This window comes from Eschrichtius robustus, chromosome 7 (genome assembly GCF_028021215.1).
Source record: "Eschrichtius robustus isolate mEscRob2 chromosome 7, mEscRob2.pri, whole genome shotgun sequence".
NCBI lineage: Eukaryota > Metazoa > Chordata > Mammalia > Artiodactyla > Eschrichtiidae > Eschrichtius > Eschrichtius robustus.
Genome location: NC_090830.1, coordinates 633,187 through 656,621, shown reverse-complemented (window position 1 = coordinate 656,621; position 23,435 = coordinate 633,187). Strand labels below are relative to the sequence as shown.

The 23,435-nt window shown below is 35.4% G+C and overlaps 1 protein-coding gene across 6 annotated transcripts in view; it reads right to left on the bottom strand.

Annotated features, from left to right (window-relative positions):
* Positions 1 to 23,435, bottom strand: part of JMJD1C (jumonji domain containing 1C) — a 314,961-nt gene that overhangs the window by 72,818 nt on the left and 218,708 nt on the right. For 2 of the 6 annotated variants that reach the window (XM_068547458.1, XM_068547459.1), the window contains exon 1: positions 3,006 to 3,545. The exons of the other annotated variants lie outside the window; for them this stretch is intronic. The gene's annotated coding sequence lies outside the window, so the exon portion shown is untranslated. Of the gene's footprint in view, positions 1 to 3,005; positions 3,546 to 23,435 lie in introns of those variants that run through there. 6 annotated transcript variants of the gene reach the window in all.

Genomic DNA, 23,435 nt, shown 5'->3' with positions numbered 1-23,435 from the left:
ATTTTTCTTATGACTATCACAATCACTTTCGAATAGAAGCAGTCTGAATAAAAGCCAAGTACATTATATCCATGATACTGCTTTAAAACTTAAAAAATGAAAACAATATTCCACAGTCTTAAAAAGATATAGTGGCTTTACTATAAAAGAATCTAAGTTTGGAAAATGAAATAAACAAGGAACTAAGTTGCTAAACTACCTATATCACATGGGGAAATCTTTCTTGCTACAGGCAACTTCTGCAACCATTTGGATGTAAACCAAAGCTTTCGGCACAGACAGTAAAAATCCCCAGGAGATCCAAAGCCACTGTATTTTCCCCTTCTCTTATTTATGTCTTAGAGAAATCTAACATCTTACTAATCACAACTAATAAACACTCTGGGGAAAAACTTTTCAAGATTTTTAATTCAGAATGTCTCTTAAGCAGTTAATTTCTCTATTTAAGAAATTGTTTTTAAAGCTTTCAATTCGATTCATTGAGTCTGTGTTTTGAAAAAGCTAAAAACACAGAGGATAAATATTTTAAACATGCCTTATTTCTACACTATCCACACCATGAACTAATAAATTATATCTTCTTTCACAAATTAACATGAAAAAATTCTCTTACACCTCCACTTATTTTCAGTATTCATGATTAGAAAACCTAATCACAGTAATATCCTCCCTCCCATGTCCTAGGGCTAACCTTTTAAGTACTACATATGTATCAAAAGTATTTTTATTTGGGTGAGAAATTACATTTTCAAAACAGACATTCCCCCATTATTTAGCTATCTCCTGCTACTGCTGCCATCTAACATTTTCCATTTACCATAACTAAATTCCTTAGTGTAGTATGTAACATTTTCATATTATATCTTTGTTTAGTTTTTAGTAAACTAGAAAACACTGGCACCTTCTCAGGAGAACTTTTAATCCTTGAACTTTATCAAATGCTCTACTTCTTTTTAAACAGTACCAAGTCAGATAAACTTGGGAAGGTTAACAAAAAGGTCTACAAAAGGTATTATCTAAGTGGCTAAACATACAGTTCAATTAAGTAGGATCTGGAAAAAAAGTAAACTTCTCCAGTCTTGAGTGCCTCTTTCTTAAGCAAATAATACAGGTGGTTTGCATTTCCTATGAGAACTAGTCATTTTATAATATGAAAAACATTCTTGTGAAGAGAACCTCTCAGAACTCAGCTTTTTAAGGTAGGTCAGAGTTCTAAGGGTAAATTTCAACAGGCCAACTTATCATAATTTAAATTACTGAGTTAGAAAAAACAAAGGTTTAGTTTCTAGGCTAAAATAAAGAATTTCTCATTTTAGGATATCTAATTGAAAGCCACTGGTAGAATTTAGCTATCAGAAATGTTAAAAGACTGGTTTATAATGGTCTATTTCTGATACATGAATACTTATAATACCCAGGTACAAATGGAAGTCAAAAGTATACCATGCTTCTTAAATATTAGCAAACAGGGCCACGACTTGCAAATTTTAAAATGTGCAATTACTTTTAAACTACAAATATGTTCCCACAAGTGCCGATAAATACTTTTATAGTACTTGTTAAAGAAATGTTTTAATATGTATTAAACAAGCAACCCTAAAAATATGCGACTGTTCGTACTTTATGGAAAAATTAAAGACAAACAACATATAAAACTAAGAGTTAAAATACATCCTGATTCCCTAAAGTGGCAAGTCAATGATGTAACCATTAACTTTTGTATCCAAGTCAAACACATCCATTTCAAAGACATATTATTAGCTTAAAAATAAAAAATATTTAAATAAAAGCGAATGGATCCTACAGATTTTTATGTAGTAAGTATTTCATGGGTCTAGGTGCACTGGAATGTAAAGAAACTAGAACTCATGCATACCTAAGTAATTCAAGACTCTAAAGATATACCATTCTATGAGGAACTTCCACAGCCTAAGGGGAAGCAAGGAGCTACCATCTGATGAAAGTCACAGTAGAATATGGCCCTAATCATAAAAAGACTATTATTCTAATGCTGAAAAAAGCCTTTGAAAATCCAAATTAAAATTACCAATTAAACAAAACACTTTTTCAATTTTATTAATGGATTGGGAGTTCTTTTAAGGTCCTTTGTCTTTGTTAACTGTACTTTAAAAATAGTATAAAGCCAAAATAAATACTTAGTTGAGAGCCTGCATTTCTAGTAGGGCCTACCACGCTATAGGAAGAATGCTTAGAACAACTGTATCCTGTTTGGGGCTCCATGCTGCACCACATTCCATTCACATGAGGAAGAGGCGAACAGATGAGCCCTCCTCGAAAAAATATTTTTAAAATAAATCAGCTACAGTTCTCAAACATAACTGAGCTGCTCAAACAAACCATGTTAAAGCTCATCATTTAACATTTAATTGGAAATTCATGGAGTTTATGTCTACAGTCTTAGTTTCTAACAATCTCCAGTTAACATTTAACAATTCCTTTTCCAAGTGAAAAAAATCAGGCTCATTAACTACAAAAATCTGATATAAATCTCCCTAAAGGAATACTAAAGCAGAAAACAATCTAGGATACATTTCAGAAGTCAAGGTTTAGTCTTAAAAAAAAAGACTGGAGTGACTCTAAAGAACAAAGTCCAAATTCCCACCCAAGCAGGTCTATTGAAAAACACGATACTGTTAGAAAACAAGTTGGGGGTGGGGACAAGAATACACCACAGAAGAAAACCCTCACAAAACAAACACCCCTACTTCCCTTAACACATTATATTCTAAAACCCTAATCTAAAACATTTCTGCTATAATACTTTAAACAACTGAGCTCTTTTTTTTTATCTTTACAGTGTTATGAAATTACTACACACACAATAAATCTCTTCTTAAACAAATGAAATCGTTAAAAATTCTTAAAACTAAGAACACTAAGGCTGGATATATAAAAGACAGTGACCTTAATTCCTAAGGCTGAGAAGCAAAACCAAATGTAAATTAAGACAAAAGAAAAAGAAAGCAGAAAAATACAAACCGTACTTTGTTCTTGAGAATTTTAAAGTATCTTTAAATCTCATATATCCACGACAAGGCTTTAAAGGTCAAGAAGTATTGCTGACATTTCCATTTTGTTCTTGAGCAGTATTTTTTTTTAATCTAGCCTAAATACTTCTTAAGTCTTAAAAAATCACAGGCAAATGTCTCTCAAACCAAGCATTTCTAAGATTACTTGCAGCGTCGTCATTGTATAGTAAGAAAAGCCAAGACCACAGAACGAAGCAGAGGCTGTAACCTAACAAGTCTCCGACGAGCAAATGACGATTTTCTGTCTGCTCTGGCTCGGTCCTGGCAGTGATGAGGATTACAACTCGCTCTTTGTCATCAGCACTGTGGTGTTAACGACTAAGAAATCCTGCAGCTGAAGCACTACTGCATCCTCCGATCTGGGTCAGGATAATTTCTCCCGAGGTCGCTTACATAACCAGTAAGATACTCCAAATAGAGAGAACAGCCATCCATCAGCTAGAGAAAGCCTTTTCCCACTGTACTCTGTCTGCGTGGAAACACACTGCAGTAGCTTCCAACAGTGCAGACACCCAAATGAGAACGACTACTTGGCTTAGGGCACACTGAGAGAAGGGAAGAGGCGGTGCTCTGTAAACTGTAACTAATCCTCCGTCACAGGTGCTGATGGAGTCACTTCCAGCACGAGTCACATTACTGGTGATTACTCATTTGGCTGCGCCATAGAGACTGGCTCATAATTTTAACAACAGACAAAGACAGACTAGTGGCGAGACTGAGAGCTCAAGTTTACTGTCTCCTTCATAAAGCAAATGCAAATACAAAGTTTTTGCTTTCCAGATTTACCAAGGGGAGAAAGTGCAGAAAACAAGTAATGTGTAAATATCTCTCAAGCTGGAAAAAATAAAGCATAACTTTAAACCATCAAAAATACTTTCAAGTGTGTTTTCAAGTAAAGAATTTATTTTTAGTTTAATCATTTCTCCTTAGAAATATACTGATATTTTTAAAAACGCAGGGAAAAAAACAGTTTAACATTTCTGGAGTAATAATCTAAGTTAAATCAAGTGACATAACCAACAATCTCACTGACACTTTACTCAAAGGAAAAACAAACCGGTAATATTTATTTTGGCAAATTAAAAAATATTCCTGAAACATTTTCATTGTTTATAAAAATAATTTAAATAGTTTACAGCTATAAAAACCTATAATGGCCATACATGGCTACTGAGCACCTGACATATGATTAGTCTGAATTGAGATGTGTGCTGTATGTATAATAAACACACTGAATACGAAGAATGTCAGATATCTGCAAGTGCAAGAAAACATTCATCTTTTTTTTTTTTTTGAGGCAATTAATACGACTTTATTCGGAAAGTCGGCAGACCAAGAAGGTGGCAGACTAGTGTCTCTGAAACACTGTCTTCACTCACCTATTTTTTAATGATGTTTGTGAATGGTCTTTTATTATAAATTTGTCCCAATGTTAGGTATCTCAATTTCAATACATTTAAAATTTTACACTGATTTTTTAAAATACCACACACACAACCATTTTATCAAATTATGTTAAAAGAAAAACTTCCAGCCACCAGCCAATGCCCTGTCCCTTTAAATCTATTCCAGATGTATCAATTTCATTTCAAAGAAAACATCAGGTTAACTACTGAAAAGCAGGTATTTTAAATTTAGTCTATTATGGATTGCACTTAAAATCTCAATCAATCCTGTTTTAAGGATGAAAGAGAGGAGTAATGATTATTCAAAGAATGTTAATAAAGGGACTTCCCTGGTGGCACAGTGGTTAAGAATCTACCTGCCAATGCACACGGGTTCGAGCCCTGGTCCTGGAAGATCCCACATGCCGTGGAGCAACTAAGCCCATGCGCCACAACTACTAAGCCTGAGCTCTAGAGCCCTCAAGCCACAACTACTGAGCCCGCATGCCACAACTACTGAAGCCCAATCGCCCTAGAGCCCGAGCTCCGCAACAACAGAAGCCACCGCAATGAGAAGCCCATGCACAGCAACAAAGAGTAGCCCCTGCTCACTGCAACCAGAGAAAGCCAGCACGCAGCAACGAAGACCCAACGCAGCCAAAATATAAAATACAGCATCCTAATAATTCATTCATGATTAATTACTTAAGACGTGAACATAAAACATATATGGAATTAAAAGAATTCAATGTAATGTAAGTTACCAAAAAAACAACTGGAGTAATATGGCAGCCTTATTCTGAGCCACAATCAACAAAGAAACTCAAATGTTTGATTCAGGTTATTACATTATAAACTATCAAATTTTAAATATACATCATACTACTTTTCTATAATTTATTGTACATTAGAGAATGAGTTAAATATTTCACAAGATTCATCTTACAATCTCACATAAATTCAAGTTTGACTATATGTGTTATTAACTTAAAAACATGTCTTTGTTCCTCAAGTACTATTAGTCCCCTACAGAATCAAACAGCATTAAGACCTACACTTAGCTAACAATCCAAATGCCACAATATTTATATATTGCTAGTGATACATAATTCAATAATTTTTATAAAATCAAAATAATGTCAATACTGAAAAACCATTCACTTTTATTTCATACTACATCAGAGTTGCATTAAAGTTAGATGCTTCTCCATTGCTATAAATACTACATAGTTGATTCTTTTTTTTTTTAAAATAAATTTATTTATTTATTTTTGGCTGTGTTGGGTCTTCGTTTCTGTGCGAGGGCTTTCTCTAGTTGCGGCGAGCGGGGGCCACTCTTCATCGCGGTGCGCGGGCCTCTTACTATCGGCGGCCTCTCTTGTTGCGAAGCACAGGCTCCAGACGCGCAGGCTCAGTAGTTGTGGCTCACGGGCCCAGTTGCTCCGCGGCATGTGGGACCAGGGCTCGAACCCGTGTCCCCTGCATTAGCAGGCAGATTCTCAACCACTGCGCCACCAGGGAAGCCCTACATAGTTGATTCTTAATGCAAATAAAGGGTACAAGTGCAACTAGTTGAAAACCATAAATACCTTAATATTTAAATTGGCCTTAATAAATATGAATGTGAGTTTGGTCTGGTACGCTGGCAAATTTCTAACACAAATAAAAATAGTGAAGTAACAATACAGAGAAACCACTTGGAAGCAAGCGTAGGTTGCTCAGCTTTTACATCAAGTCTCCTTAATTCTCTCTTGTTCTTACAACTCATAAGGGATGGTATTAAATATCACCTTTCAGAGAGCGAAAAGCACCAATTTGAGGCGAGCAGCATTTCAGTCCTTTAAACTGGTTCTTCTTATGGTTTATACCTTCCTTAATGAATTAAGGAAGGAAGTTGAAGAGCTACTGTTAAAATTTTTTTTTCTCTCTTTTTTTTGGTTGGGTAAAAGGTCTTTTCTGGCAGCTAAACCAGGCTAGAGGAAGAGGAAACTACTCCAGTTACTGCCCAGAAATACACATCTCTGACTTCCTTCCTTTTTAGCTGGTTTCTAGGTTACAAGCTGAATAAGTCAACAGAGGTGAGAAAGTAAACAGAGGCTTAAAAGGAAGGCAACACTGTATGGCTATCTGAAGAAAATCTGTTCCTTCCAATAACTGTAGAACCTTTTTACATGTAATTAAGAGTTAAACTAGCATTTTAGTCCCATTTATCTTGGGCTATGAAAGAAATAAATCCCTCATCTTTATAGATATGGAAGCCTAAACAAACAAGTGGATTTCTCCAAGTATACAGACTTTACAAAAAACCAAAAACCTCTAAGTTTCAGTGGCTTAGCATTTTAAGTATTTCTTTTTTAGACATAAGGATAGGAAAACAAGAGAAACAATAGTAGTTAAAAGAGGATTTGGACTTGATATGGCCTTATTTGAAGGCTGACTAGATTCAGGAAAATACTTTTCAATATGCCCTACTGCCCTATAACTCTATGAAAATATATAATCAAACATGTAACTCTTGCATCATGGTAATGCCCAAATGATTAACTTCTTCACATTAATAAATCCATATAGATCTTCCAGGCACTGCAAAGGTTGTGTAGCAGTTTCGTACCTTCAATAGACCATGAAGTTCCAAGAGGATTTCCAGATGATACAGACCTAATCTTGATTTTTAAACTCTCTTCTCTCCCTTAAGCGTGCAGGACGTTCATTCAACCAATATGCATGGGATGTCTTGAATTAGTGCACTTTCCCCTCCTCTCTTACCTATATCCTTGATAACTGCCCCAGTCACAAGAGGAAAGTTGTGCAACAACAGCATGTGTTCATTTTTTAACTTGGTAAATATCACATCATAGGTTCTATGACATATAGTTGACTAAGAAAAATCACTGTTGATAACACAAAAACACTACACAAATAGTCTCTGTGTCTGAATAAGCATTATGGCTGAATTCACTGTCCTTTCTTTTATTTTTTCCTTCTAGTCTTTCTGAGTACTAATAAAGCACATACCCTAACTCCAGAGTAGTTTTATCAGTTTGTCATATCTGACTTCTCTTTCAGAATCTCCCTGATCAGTCTTTCTTCCTCCCAATATTATGAGGTTTCACTTAAAGTCATCCCTCTGTATCTGCGAGGGATTGGTTCCAGGGCCCAGGAGGACATCAAAATCCTTGAAGGCTCAAGTCCCTTATATAAAATAGCACAGTATTTGCATATAACCTACCCACATCTTCCCATAAACTTTAAATCATCTCTAGATTACTTATAATACTTAATACAATATAAATAATATGTAGATAGTTGCCAGGTGCAAGGCAAATTCAAGTTTTGCTTCTGATAATTTTTTGGAATTTTTTCTTCTGAAATTTTCCACAGTTGATTGCATCCTCAGATGCAGAACCCGCAAATAGGGAGGGCTGACTGTACTTTTCTTTCTCTACAACTTCACAGGTGTGTGCCATTGAGATAACCAATTTTTCTTTCCACAAATAATTCCAAACTATATTTTTAGACCTAAATTTTCATCCTCTAACCTGTATTTTATACTGTTACTAGGACACAGCCATACTTGTACCCTGTCACCACATAAAGCCAAATATGACTAGAATTAAATACTTAACCTTCTTTCCTAAGTTATTCACGCTTCTTTCAAAACCACTAGAAATATTATCACTACAACTTAAGAAGTAGTTACCTCAAAATTCATTAATACAGTAATCATGCTTGATGATTTACTCTGGTTCCCTTGCTCATATTATAATATTCTGAATACTTGATATTTTTCCTTTAAACCTCTGTCAATAATATGTAATTTTTAAATAAATTATTCCATAACTTTAATATGACTTTGATAAAAATATCAATAAGAATTTTTGTAAGTAGACAAATCAAATTTATGGAAAAGCAAATATAATCAGAAAAGTTCTAGAGAAAGAAAAGAAAAATACAAATCAATGATAGGAAACTAGCCCTAAAAGATACAACAAATTTCAATGCTCTAATTAATACAACAATGGGAAACTAGAACATACATCAATAATAATCAATGGATAGTTAAAGAGTCCCAAAATAGCATCCGGTAAGTACGGGAATTTAGTGTAAAATAAAGGTGGATTTTCAAATCCGAGGGGGTAAAATGAGAATGAGAAAATTTAATACAAGAAAGATAGCTGTTAAAATAGAAAGGGAACTTTAGAGATTAATCTCATTTTTACAGAGGAAGAAATGGACATTCAGAGAGATTAAGTGATTTTTTTCATCAAAATACTTGTTTGTAGAAGCCCTGGGACTAGAAAGTGGATTTCCTAATTCATAGCTGAATGAATGATTTTTACATTGCAAGATGGTGTGAAACAACCATATTGTTTTCATGCTTGTTGCCATGAGACAGCAGAGAGCAAAGTGTTTTGCTATCTGCTGAATAAAACTTTAAACTTTGAACTTAAAATGGAGGAACCTGAAACTAGTCTAGAAGAAAATGCAAAATTATATACTACCAAGGAAAAGAGGTAGAACATAATAAACTTATCTATTTTTAATATGCTTTACTGACACACGTCACCTATCAGAAAGAAGAAACAACCAGGATTAGGTAAACCATTCAGCATAAAGGAGTTTCTAAAGCTATATTCTGAAAAACACCATTTGAGAAGACAATAAAAAACTAAGAGTTAAAAGAAAAAGCGAGTTTAATTTAATTCCTATTTTGTCACTATCATTTCTATCAAGAAAAAATATTTTTTAATGTAGAAAGTGTAAACTAGGGATTAAAAATAAACTAAACCATAAAAAACAGATATAGGATCCTTTTTGCTTTGTTTCAAGAAACAACTAGTTTTCCTTATAAATAACATAATTACATTAGAGAATAATTTGGAAAACAAAAGAAATGGGTGAAGAAAAGGATCCCATGGTTCTAACCATGAACTCAGCCAGTTAAGCATGTAATTGAACTTTCCGGCTTTTTTTCCACAAGTATGTATATTTGTTACCAAGTTTTAAGGCACATATAATTTATAAGTTGCTCATTTCACTTAGCATTTTTTTTTTTTTTTTTTTTTTGGCTGTGCCACGTAGCTTGCAGGATCTTAGTTCCCCAACCAGGGACTGAACCCAGGCCCCTGCAGTGAAAGCACAGAGTCCTAACCACTGGACTGCCAGGGAATTCCCCACTTAGTACTCTTTTCATGTTATTACATTGCCATCATTTAAAACAGCTACCTAATAAATACTTAATCAAGCAAATGAACATTAAGTTTATTACGCCTTTTCTCAGTGTTGGATATTTAGGCCTTCTTCACTTCTCTACTATCACAAAAATAATAGGAAAATCTTCATGCTTTTGTTAAACAACCAAAATTCTAAGTTTAGAGGGTTCAAATAAATTACATGTTAGAGGGCTTCCCTGGTGGCACAGTGGTTGAGAATCTGCCTGCTAATGCAGGGGACACGGGTTCGAGCCCTGGTCTGGGAAGATCCCACATGCTGCGGAGCAACTAGGCCCGTGAGCCACAATTACTGAGCCTGCGCATCTGGAGCCTGTGCTCTGCAACAAGAGAGGCCGCGATGGTGAGAGGACCGCGCACCGCGACGAAGAGTGGCCCCCGCTTGCCGCAACTGGAGAAAGCCCTCGCACAGAAACGAAGACCCAACACAGCAAAAATAAAAATTAATTAATTAATTAATTTTTTAAAAAATTACATGTTAGAATATTAAATTGATAGATATAAACTCAGAGCCATTACTGGCAATCTTTGAAAAAAACCATGACATTATCAAGATATTAGAGAGAGGTACGTATTAATATTTATAAAGGAGGAAAGGGGCAATTTAGAAAAAAACTACATGCTAGTAAATGAACTCCAGCAAAACTCCAAGATGTATAATTAGAATCATGAAAAAACAAACAAAAAAACCCACACAGTGATAGTTCCTAAGAGCCAAATATACTCATTGAGAGTAATTTGTCTTGTAATAAAAACAAAGGTTACTTTTATCAAGAAAATTTGCAATAGGTAAGTCAATGAAATATGGGCTAGATGACAGTTCTTGGTACATTTGTACCTAGTTAAACAGTACTGAATAATAGTACCACTTTTAACCTATAACATAGCATCTCTTCATCTTTGGTCTTACACACTATCACTTGAAGGCTATCTTTATTTGCAAATTAATAAATGACAGAATGATTCCAAAATATATCTCACAAAAAATGCAATTAAGAACTAGATTACTCCCAAAGTTAATAATCAAAAGGTTAGGTTCTATTTTTAGGTTGAAAAAATCAACTACATAGGTAGAATGTAAGGGAGATCTAGCTTCCTAGAAATTCATATGAAAGAATCCTGGAGGATTTCAAGACACTAAGCCAATAGAAGTCATGTATTTTTTAAAAAGAGAGGACAGAGCGGTGACAAATCAAATTTTGACACAAAGTACCCAGACCAAGGGAGGTATTGGTCCCTTTAGATTTTGCACTGGTCATACCATCTCTGAATATCTTGTTCAATTTGGGACATCATAATAGAAGAGGAACAATTACAAACTGAGGTGTGTCGACACTTAAAAATCACAAATTATTAGGATCATTTGAAGGAATGGAGAAGAGGAGAGCAACCAATAATTAACTATGTATAATTACTTAAAGGGTTGGGTAATTTGAAAAGGAAGAAGCTTGTAAGTAAGATTTCCATAAACGCCAATTCTAGCTCAGCACAAAGAATGTACAAATTTTTAATAATTAAACACTATCAAACCAAGGGAGACTTACTCATGAAGTAGTGAGCTTCCAATAACAAGAAGCAATCAAGAAGAATCTGGATGAAAACTAACTTGGCAAGCTTGTCACTGAAGGATCCCATTTCTGGCTTTGGCAAGGGGTTGTTTATGAAATATCAAAGATTTTTTTCCAATTCTAAGATTCTAATACTGTATTCATTAAGCAATTTAATGTTTAAGAGCAAAGTGAAGATAAAATTAAACCAAACTTTCCATAAACACTGCTACTACTGCTTTTGCATATAAGAAAGCATAAAAAGAGTGCTGCTTAATGTTCATGTATTATTGACACAAGGTGGCAGAATTAAAAGTAAAAAGTAACATCTCCCATTTCAGAATAAATTAAGTTAACCAAGACTTGTTCTGTTTGGCAGAAATAACTACATGGGAGACTTTTGTGGCACAGAATTTCTGTAATCCACAGATCCTTCATCTCTTACGTTGAAAAAGTAAATGTAATTTTGTGAGAATAAAAAAATTACAAAATTAAATCTACTCAACCATAAATGCAAACAAAGCATGTGTTAAAATGCTAATAATCACAAAATCACAAAATTAAGAAATTAAAAGTTAAGCTAAATAAAATATTTTAAAATATTTTTTCCAATTTTTATTAATCATTTCACTGCTTGTACTCTTGGAAAGCTGAATAGGATATCTATTTCTTTATTGGTTTTGTTCATTTCTGTCTGGCAAACATCTGTTACTTGTGCAGCACAAGTCAACAAAGCCTCTACAATTATTTCCCCATTATCTCCTTGTTTGTCAAAAACTCTGATGATGTCAGCAACAATCTGGAAGCGGAATTTTTCAACTAACAAGGAGGATTCACAACTTCCATTAAGTATAATAGAGTAGCTATTTTGGTTATTTTAAAAATTAATACATTTTAGGTGATAACGATCCATATGCTAAGTAGTATTTAGATTCAAAATATGGTAATGCCAAAGTTATCAAAGTTTCAGGCATATTTCGTTAAGTATTATAACTTATGCCAACATTCTGACAGGCCTGAAATAAAGTACTAACTACAATGCCAAGTTAAAAGGCTACAATGGAAGAGAGAACTTCACGTAAAGACATCGGCACTAAAGTGTTTTCTTTGAATTACTAACAAATTATGATTCATTCAAAATGAACTTTCCTTCCCTTCTAAATATTACAGGACAACTGAAAGTTATATTGGAAAAAAACCCACAAAAACAAAAAACCCCAGAGAAAACGAATACCCATTACCTAATTTCAGGTCAATAACCACTAATATAAGTTTGCTACACTTCCTTTAAAGAAATCGCTCCCCTCTAAAGCTCTGTTTAGGTCAGTTTCTGTTTCATTGAGGACATCTCCCTCTAAGGGGATGAGGCAGCAAAAGTCCTAAGGCTAAGTGGGGAGGGAAAAAGCTAAGGCCCATTAGTGATGCCCAGAAGCCTTGCTTAAGTTTATCTCTGTAGAGAGAGAGGAAAATTTCACAATTAGACTCTTCATGGATAATAGATTCCTTCCAGGATCTTAGTTTCCTTCAAAGTTTCAGACAGCCTGTAAGCAGTCTGGACAAATAAACTTCTTTGGGACTCCTGTGGATTTAGTAGTGTTTTATAGCTTTTCAAACAGCTGTTTTCTCCTAAGGGATCTGAAAACTTCTCTGCATTGACCACTGACCACATGTTTTTAGGAGCTTTTTAAAGTAGAACCATTTTTCCTGATTTCAGGAATCCTTAGGATCATCTTTCCTTCTTCCCAACACATTTAGGTCAAACTTCGAGCTGTATTCTACTTGGCCTTGGGTAACATGAGCATACTCAAAAGGTTACGTTATTTAGCTTAAAAAAAAAAAAAAAATCAAACCATTTAAATGGTCATGGAACTATGAATTTTTCTACTCTGATGGGAAGAAATGCTACATAAGGAAGCAACTGCTAAAACACAACAAACTACTGAATGTAACAAAAGAAGCAAACTCACAGATATACAGAACTAGTGGTTATCAGTGGGGAGAGGGAAGGGGGAGGGGATTAAAGATACAAACCATTATGTATAAAATAAGCTACAAGGATATATTGTACAACACAGGGAATATAGCCAATATTTTATAATAACTATAAATGGAGCATAACCTTTAAAATCTGTGAATCACTATACTGCATACCTGTAATATATAATATTGTATATCAACTATACTTCAATAAAAAAAATTTTTTAAAAAGAAGCAATTGCTTATGAAACAGATTTATCAATGGGTCAACTAAAAATGCCTGTGTACTTTCCACTGCCACTTGCTTTGCCAGCAAGGAGGGAGTTTTCTTTACCATTCTCTTACAGTAGTGAACTAGATTGAGCTTTGATAAGCTTCATTAAGTTTATTACTACATTAATTGGTAAAGAATTCTGAAAGGTTTACTTTACTTCCAGAGCTTAATGCTGAAGGCACAGAGTGTTGTTAGCCAAGTCCTAAAACAGTGGTTCTCAAAGGATAGACCTCTGTCCAGCTGCATCAACAGTATCAAGTAACTAGTTTAAAATGCAAATTCTCAGGCTTCACCCCTACCAGAATCAGAATTTCTGAGAGGTAGGGCCTAGAAATCTGTGTTTTAACAAGTCCTTGGGTAATTCTGGAGCACCTTGAAGTTTGAGAACCAGTGGCTCATAGCAAGTGTTCTTAACCTCTATGGGGTCAGTGTACTCTCAGAGTCTGATGAAAGCTATAGCCCCCCAGAAACATGACACATAAAATTATGCACCACAATTTCAGGGGTTTCCAAGATCATCTGGAGAATCTTCTAAGAATATACATTTCTAAGCTTTAACCCTGATGATCTACTGAATCAAAAACTCAGGATGGGGCACTTCATTGTAAATATTTTTTTTTATTGCAAATATTTTTAAAACTTCATTTTAAAAATATTTTCCCCACTGCTTCAACATCTCCACAAATAGGCTATAAGCACCCTGGCCCAGGTGACCAGGTACACCAGGTTCATAAGGTTGGCCTCTGCCACAAGTTCCCTTTCCTGCCCTCCTCTGACCATGACCTAATAACATTCAAAGGCACCAGTGAAATCTTGGCTCTTTTACTTTTACTTGGGTAATCCAACCTGACACCCCCAAGAAGAACACTAGCCTACAGGTCCTTGTGTTCTCTCTTGGCTCCCCACCTGCGTGGTTGAGCCTACTCCCTTGTGGCATAGTGACTTTTTCTCTCTAGGACTTCTGAGTATAACAAACTTTGTTTTCATGTGCCTCTCCTGTGTCTCCTCTTGTGGCTGTACCTCACTGACCATCAAATAAAAGAATACTGAACCGGCCTATTAATCCTCAGTTTTAAAATGCTATCTGACTTAAATCTGAGGTTCAGTCAGTTTTGAGAACCACTGCTTCAAGGATCCATGAATGGTCGTTGAAAACACCTAGTCTAGAGTGATCATATCTCAGGACAGAGTGCCCCAGTTCAGGTCTTAGATATTCTCTTGACAAATCAGTCTCCTTGTCACTTTGCTAACTCAACCTCCTACTCTCTCAGGAAGCACAGGGTCTTTAAATAGCTTATCAACAGCTTACACTGGAAAGCTGCTCATTCTCAATGTGGAGATGTGAGAATCATGTAGCAATCAATTTCACACACCAGGTTCTCAAATTCAAATAACCTAGGGCTAGTGGAAGATAAGCTCTTTTGTATTATGCAGAGAGATACCTATTTAAAGATGCCTTGGATTCCTAAAAATATCACGCAGTTAAAGCAGCAGGCTCAGAAAGTGGCAATGCTGCGTCCCTAGATTAAATGGAAAGAGGGAACAGAGCCAATATAGTAAACAATATAACCACAAAGGTAGTTTTCTCTTGATGCTTAAAAAAGATGAGAATTACAATCATTGCTGTTCCTTACCTTCTACTCAGTAGGAGGAACACAGAGGAAGTTCCTCAAGAGAAGATATGAAGAGCCAAAAGTATAGTTAATCATTCAACAAAAAAGATTTCCAAGCTGATTAAAATTGCCTATGAAGCAGCAAAAAAATCTCCCAGGTCACATGAACTATGAACCAAGAATGAGTTGGCTTAAGATCGTGACCCAAGGAGGTGAAGGCCCAAAATTACATTACAGTCTTCTATCATGCATGATCAATTACAGCAATTTGGGGGATAGGGGGGAGAAAATGGGGGACACTAAGGTTAAGTGTCCTATCCTGACATCTACAAAGCATACATGAAGTTATAATTAAAGGTGCTCATCTTTAGAATGATATCACTTATATGTAGAACCTAAAATATGACACAAATGAACCTATCTACGAAACAGACTCACAGAAATAGAGAACAGACTTGTGGTATGTACGGAATGGATGGACAACAAGGTCCTACTGTATAGCACAGGGAACTATATTCAGTGTTCTTTGATGAACCATAATGGAAAAGAATATAAAAAAGAATGTGTATGTATGGCTAAATCACTTTGCTGTGTAGCAGAAATTAACACAACATTGTAAATCAACTATACCTCAATTTTAAAAAACATATATGAAGCATAAAACATTCACTAATAGTGAATCAAGCTCTCAAATTACATACTTTAGTTATTACAAGTTTATGACCATTAATTATTCATCCAGTTAGCAAACGTTTGTGCAGCCCCTATGATGTGGTATATATCCACTGTGCATATTACATACAGAAAGTAAGAGTTATCACTATTTTGTTTTCCTTGGCATCTTCTCTAGATAATAGAGGAAATAACTGCTCTTGTACAAGGAAATTTAAAGAGTAACGTTAAATCCCCAGTTTAGGTTCCAAAAAGCTACTACTTAACTATGGTGCAACACACACTCCCACCCCATCCCTCACAGGCATGCATTAGTATAATATGTGGTAAAACTTGCTTGGCAGCTTTTGATGCAAAAAAAGCATTAGGAAGTTTTATTCATTCTACAAACATTCACTGGAATATCTACAATGTGTTAAGCATTGTCCCAGAGATTTTGGATGATGCAAAGATGAAGCTAAACAGAAACTGCGTATAAGGCAAGAATGTACTGTGTGATGTGAATGCTACAACTGCTATTATAGAGTGTTCCAAATATATGAATAACAGTCCCAATAGATTGAGATGATTTCAAATGAAAATTAAAGGCATCACATTCAGAAAGATATAGACATTAAAATATAAATAAAAGTAGGTGACGTGGATAGCAAAGGTCTGTCTAAAATCAAGTCATGTTAAGACTGCTTAAAGGAACTGGGAATGTTTAGCCTAAGTCTTTATTATACTTTAATATATAGGAAAAACTTGACATAACTTGCTCTAGAGCAGAGGATCTCAACCTGGGTTTTTAAAAAAAGCCTTCAAGGAGTCCAAAAAATCCTTGAAATTATTTGTTAAAAATTTACGAATGTGAGAATTTTTTTTCCCCTGGGAAAAGGGTTCTTGATAGCTTCCAACAGATTTTCAAAGGAGTCCCTGACCCAAAAGATTTAAGAAACAGCGCCTAGAAGATAAAGTAGGTTAATATACGGAAGTTGTGTACAGCTAGATTTTGGGTCAATGTTAGGAAAAGCTTTATAACAATTTTAGCTATGCAGTAATGGGATGAGCTGCCTTATGAAGTAGTAATATCTATCTCAGAAAGAAAGCATTCCTACATGCAGAGGGTATTCATTTATTTTTTTTTTTTCTAAAAACATATCTGGTAATCTACTTACTGATGATTTTTTTTTTTAAACATCTTTACTGGAGTATACTTGCTTTACAATGGTGTGTTAGTTTCTGCTCTATAACAAAGTGAATCAGCTATACATATACATATATCCCCGTATCTCCTCCCTCTTGCGTCTCCCTCCCACCCTCCCTATCCCACCCCTCTAGGTGGACACAAAGCACTGAGCTGATCTCCCTGTGCTATGCAGCTGCTTCCCACTAGCTAGCTATTTTACATTGGTAGTGTTTATATGTCCATGCCACTCTCTCACTTCGTCCCAGCTTACCCTTCCCCCTCCCCGTGTCCTCAAGTCCATTCTCTACGTCTGCATCTTTATTCCTGTCCTGCCCCTAGGCTCTTCAGAACATTTTTTTTTTCTTAGATTCCATGTATATATGTTAGCATACAGTATTTGTTTTTCTCTTTCTGACTTACTTCACTCTGTATGACAGTCTCTAGGTCCATCCACCTCACTACAAATAACTCAATTTCATTTCTTTTTACGGCTGAGTAATATTCCATTGTATATATGTGCCACATCTTCTTTATCCATTCATCTGTCGATGGACACTTAGGTTGCTTCCATGTCCTGGCTATTGTAAACAGAGCTGCAATGAACACTGTGGTACATGACTCTTTTTGAATTATGGTTTTCTCAGGGTATATGCCCAGTAGTGGGGTTGCTGGGTCATATGGTAGTTCTATTTTTAGTTTTTTAAGGAACCTCCATACTGTTCTCCATAGTGGCTGTATCAATTTACATTCCCCCCAGCAGTGCAAGAGGGTTCCCTTTTCTCCACACCCTCTCCAGCATTTATTGTTTGTAGATTTTTTGATGATGACCATTCCGACCGGTGTGAGGTGATACCTCATTGTAGTTTTGATTTGCATTTCTCAAATGATTAGTGGTGTTGAGCATCTTTTCATGTATTTGTTGGCAATCTGTGTATCTTCTTTGCAGAAATATTTAGGTCTTCTGCCCATTTTTGGACTGAGTTGTTTGTTTTTTTGATATTGAGAGGCATGAGCTGCTTGTAAATTTTGGAGATTAATCCTCTGTCAGTTGCTTCGTTTGCAGGGGGTATTTGTTTATGTAGGACGCTACAACGTGAACAGCAAGAGTGTTCAATGTTTATCAAGAGTATTACCAGCTATGGACCTAGAGACTCTCATACAGAGTGAAGTAAGTCAGAAAGAGAAAAACAAATATCGTATATTAACGCATATATGTGTAATCTAGAAAAATGGTATAGATGATCTTATTTGCAAAGCAGAAGCAGAGACACGGACATAGAGGACAAATGTATGGATACCAAGGGGGAAAGGGAGTGGGGGTGGGAGGAATTGGGAGACTGGGAGTGACATATATACACTACTGATACTATGTATAAAATAGATAACTAATGAGTGCTACTATATAGCACAGGGAACTCTACTCAATGCTCTGTGGTGACCTAAATGGGAAGGAAATCCAAAAAAGAGGGGATATATATATATATATACGTATAGCTGATTCATTTTGCTGTACAGTAGAAACCAACACAACATTGTAAAGCAGCTATACTTTAATAAAAATTAATTTTAAAAAAGAGTATTACCAGGTAAAATCATTGTTACTTAAGAATTTTCTTTATGGGTAGGACTATATGGCATAATAAAGTGCTGAAAATGTGTGCATGTTGTATTTTTTGGATAACAACTAATTCCGTTCTAGATAACAGGAAAAAATGAGATGTATGAATTCCTAAGATATGATTAGTAAAGAGTGCAAGCATCCTGTGTGGCACATCAGACACAAAGAGAATATACAGAAAGAGAATACATGGAAACACCAAGTAATGTAATCTATTCATTAAGCTCAGATCATGTCACCTACATATTGATAGCTATGTCACCTCTAAAATGGGCATTCACTGGTGACACCCATTATGGTCTTAGGTGTCTTTTGCCAAAAATGTAAAAGATGAAACGAACAGCTGCTCAGCAAGTCTTTGGTGAATTATACTTGCGGCCAGGCTTAGATACTCCTGCAAAAGTAGGCAAGTATTGAGTCTACCTGGCCCCTTCCCTCCACTGAGTTCCCTGGCTCACATTCAACTCTGGTTCTTATAGTTATGTTATTAGCAGTGAAAGCTGTGTGGCATAAATAGACAAAAGAACTTGGTAAGACTCAGAAGTGACTGTCACAATCTTTTTACCCCAACTGCACCCTATCCTGAGTGTACTAGCCAACCTCATATCTTTCCCCTTCTTTATTTTAAAAGTTTTAAATAGACTTTATTTCTTAAAGCACTTGTAGGTTCACAGCAAAATTGAGTGAAAAATTCAGAGTTCCCATATAGCCCCTATTCCCACACATGCACAACCTCCCCTATTAGGAGCATTCTGAAACAGTGATAATTTGTTTTGTTATAATCAATGAACCCACAACTGACACATCATCATCACCAAAGTCCAACATTTACATTAGGGTTCACTCTTGGTGTTGTACATTCTATGGGTTTGGACAAATGTATGACATGTAACCATCATTACAGTATCACACAGAACAGTTTTGCTGCCCTAAAAATTCTTTGTGCTCTGCATATTCATCCCTCCCCTCCTCCCCACCCCACTGATTTTTTTTACGGTCTCCATAGTTTTGCCTACTCAAGAATGTAATATAGTTGGAGTCATACAGTACACGGCCTCTTCAGATTGACTTCTTTCACTTAGTAATATACACTGAAAATTCTTCCATGTCTTTTCATGGCTTCATAGCTCATTTCTTTTTAGTAATGAATAGCATTCCATTGTCTGGGTGTGCCAGTTTATCCATTCACCCTTTGAAGGACATCTTGGTTGCTTCCAAGTTTTGGTTACTATAAATAAAGCTGCTATAAACACCTATGTGCAGGTTTTTGTATGAACATAAGTTTTCAACTCATTTGTAAAATACCAAGGAGCACGATTGCTGGATCGTATTATAAGAATACGCTCAGTTTTGTAAGAAACTGCCAAACGGTATTCCAAAGTGGCTGTATCATTATGCATTCCCACCAGCGATGAATAAGAGTTCCTATTGCTCCATATTCTTGCCAGCATTTTACTAATACTTCCAATATTACTTATTAGAAGTAAGTATTAATACTTACTAATACTTCCAATATTAGTATTTTGGATTTTTTCCATTCTACTAGGTGTGTAGTGGTTATCTCCTTGTCTAAATTTGCAATTCTCTAATGACATCTGATATTGAACATCTTTTCACATGCATATCTGCCATCTGTAAGTCTTCTCTGGTGAGATGTCTTTTGCTCATTTTTTAACCAGTTGTTTGTTTTCTTATTGTTGAGTTTTAGGAGTTCTTCGTATATTTTGGACAAAAGTTGAAACCGAGTCCCCCTAACACTGAGTTCCCCTGCTGAGCTTATGGTTAACCTCTCTCTCTATCTTCACTGCCTCTCTTGCCCCTCACCTGTTACCCTCAGGATTGAGGAGTATCAAAGAAAAGGGTGGTACTGAAACTGAGCAAGACCCTGTGGGGCCCTCCTGGGTACAAAAGTCTTTCTGTGCTCTCTGTTTTTTGTTTGTAGAATAAGGCTTTAGTCTCCTAGGCCTTCCTGAGTTCCAAAGAACAGATTAAAGCAGTTACTGATTAGGGAAGTGAGGGAATGCAGAAACAAAGGAAAAGCAGTCAAGAAACAACAGTTCAGCAATGAAACAGAGTCCTAGTTCCTCCTCAAGGGATATACATAACAATCTGATGCATATCTTGGAGTAGTTCTGCAGGAACTAAGATCCCTGCCCAAATGGAGGATGGTGACTACATGTTGACAGCAAGCATGTAGACCCCAGACTGGTTGGAACAAGAAGGCTGATGACTAAGATTCCTGAAACATCACCCTGTTACCTCACCACCAATCAATCAAAAAAAGTCACGCACCCAGGAGCTCTCAGCCCAAATGTTGCCTTTAAAAACTCTTCTCTGAAAGCCATAGGGGAGTTCATCAGGTCCTTTTGAGCTTGAGCAGCCCGTTCTCCTTGTTTTGCCCTGCAATAAACCTTCCTCTGCTCCAAACTCTGAAGTTTCATGTGCATAGGGCACATGAACTTGGGTTCAAAAACACAGTCTTTAATCAGATATGTCTTTTGCAAATACTTTTCTCCTAGACTATGGCCTGTTTTCTCATTCTCTTAATCTCCTTATTTGTTGTTATATATATTTAAACAGATTTAATAACTTTGTAATTCCAGTATTTTAATATAATCTGTGGTTCTTTCTGTTGCACAGACTCTGGGAAACTTTATTCTTCCAATTAGCACAAATGAAAGGTACAACTTTATCACAGTAATTTCTCACACAGCACCAGTAAACTCAGAACTAGTGAAGTTTAAATCACTGTACTTCTCCTCAGTAAATTCTTTTGGTAGTCATGTAAAAAGGTTTTTCTATGGTTTATTCTTATAAGAATTTCCTAAGAGAAAACTAAAAATTTTCTGAAGTAAAAAAGCATGAATGTAAACTCATGGCTGGAAATGTTAATTAAAACAGCAAAAAATGACTGATGGATAGTAAAAACCGTTGGGAATATTTCTTTTCTCTTTTTAGTGATGGCAACAGTGATCTGCAGTCTTATAAATTAAGACAATGAGCAGTGACTTGTTTTTCATAAATAATGACTAGTACTGTTTGATGGATGGTATTTACATATTTATTTATAGTTTGAATGTATGTATTTGTAAGTTAAATCCTGTTGCAATAAAGCTCCAAGGGACTGTACAAATTCCTTATTTCTAAAGTAAGTATTACAGCAGTTAATATTAAAGTTAATGGGTTACTGGTGGACTCTTTAAAAAAAAACACATTTTTAAAAACAAAGCTTTCACTACAATTGTATTTATTATAATAAGTTATTCTACGAATATAAATGCACAGATGTCACAAATATTTTTTAATTATGGCATTTTTAGAAATATCATTCATTATTCAAAAACCTGATTACAGAGCAAAAATTCTAAGATGACTGTCTCTGCTACTTACAAAATTTTAAAAATTATAAAAAATGTATTAAAATCACAGAAAAAATATCTAAGAGGAAAGATTAATGAAAGATACAAAAAAATCAATATGTACAATGTAGCCTTTTTCAAATAAAGAGATAGTACTTTGAAAATATATAAATTACATGAATGTTCTAGGAAGCAATAAAAGCAACTGCAGGCCAACAGCGGGAAAATACCCTTAAAGAAAGGTCTAGAGGCACAAACTAGACTGCTGGGGAACTTGGGAAACTTATAAAAATTTCTGAAATTTCTGAAAACACCAGGAAACATGTAAAACTGGTTAAGAAAAAGCTCCTGGGGTTGTACTATAGACCAACACTCAATAGGACTTGTCTGTCTCTAATATGTATGATTCCCCTGAGATGCTTATGGAAAAAGATTAACATACACAATGATACAAAATGCTTGCAATTTTGCTATTAATATAAAATAATTTTTATTGGAATTCATTTTGCAATCAAAAGACAAAAACAAATAAATGAAGACTGGCTATGGGAATTTAATTAATGAGCTCATGAAAATAATTTTGACAAGGTAGAGAATCAATGTGAAGTTTTCTTTTGGGGGAGATAACTAATCTTGAGAAGGAATACTATATATATATCAGTTATTAATCTGTGGGACCATTTCCAAATACTATTAGTTAGTTAGTAAGAAAAACCTGATCAGAATTATAACTTTTACAGTACTTTTGCTACCCTTTTCTCTATAATAAAGTCTACTTAAAAGACTAAGCTTTTAACTCAACATTTCTGTTTCTTTTCTCTTTCTATTTTTGTGGGGGAGGGAGAGTGGGATAGAAGGGAAATACATACAGACATAAAATATTTATATTTCCACTCTATATTTTAATTCCATTCCCACAAGCTTGTTTTAAAAAAAATTGTTTTAAAGTCATCCTAGTGGTCATTCCCACAGACTAAATGACCACTAAGATCTATTTAAGTCTATGGGAGTAATTAAGACAGGACAAATGTCATCACATCATACTAATGTTCTATAAATATTCTAATGCCAAACCCGCTTCACAGTCCATCATTATTAACATGATATAAGACCACCTACAATTCTTAATCTCTTCCTCAGAGCCAAAATCCACCTCCAACCTAGCCAAGTATTTTTTCCAGCATGATCACACACGCAATCCCCCTAACCAAGAATAATCACTTCAGCTACTGTTATTTTAGAACAAATACCAAAGAATAAAGGACTCCCTTCACCTTTTACTGAAATGCTCTCCTTGCCACCAAACCTAAGTGAAATAAAACCTGGCCACCCTATTATATTCATCCACCCAGCCACCAAATCAACCAACAAATATCTGGGGGTAAAGTATAGTGTAGAACCAAACATCTCCTGCTCTCACAGAGCTTTCAGTCCTGTGGGGTGGACAAACAATAATCACTACTTTCCTAGCCATATACTGAAGTGAAGACTTCTCCTGTTTCTTCTAGTTACCACTTACGGTCACTGTTACCACTCTCTCA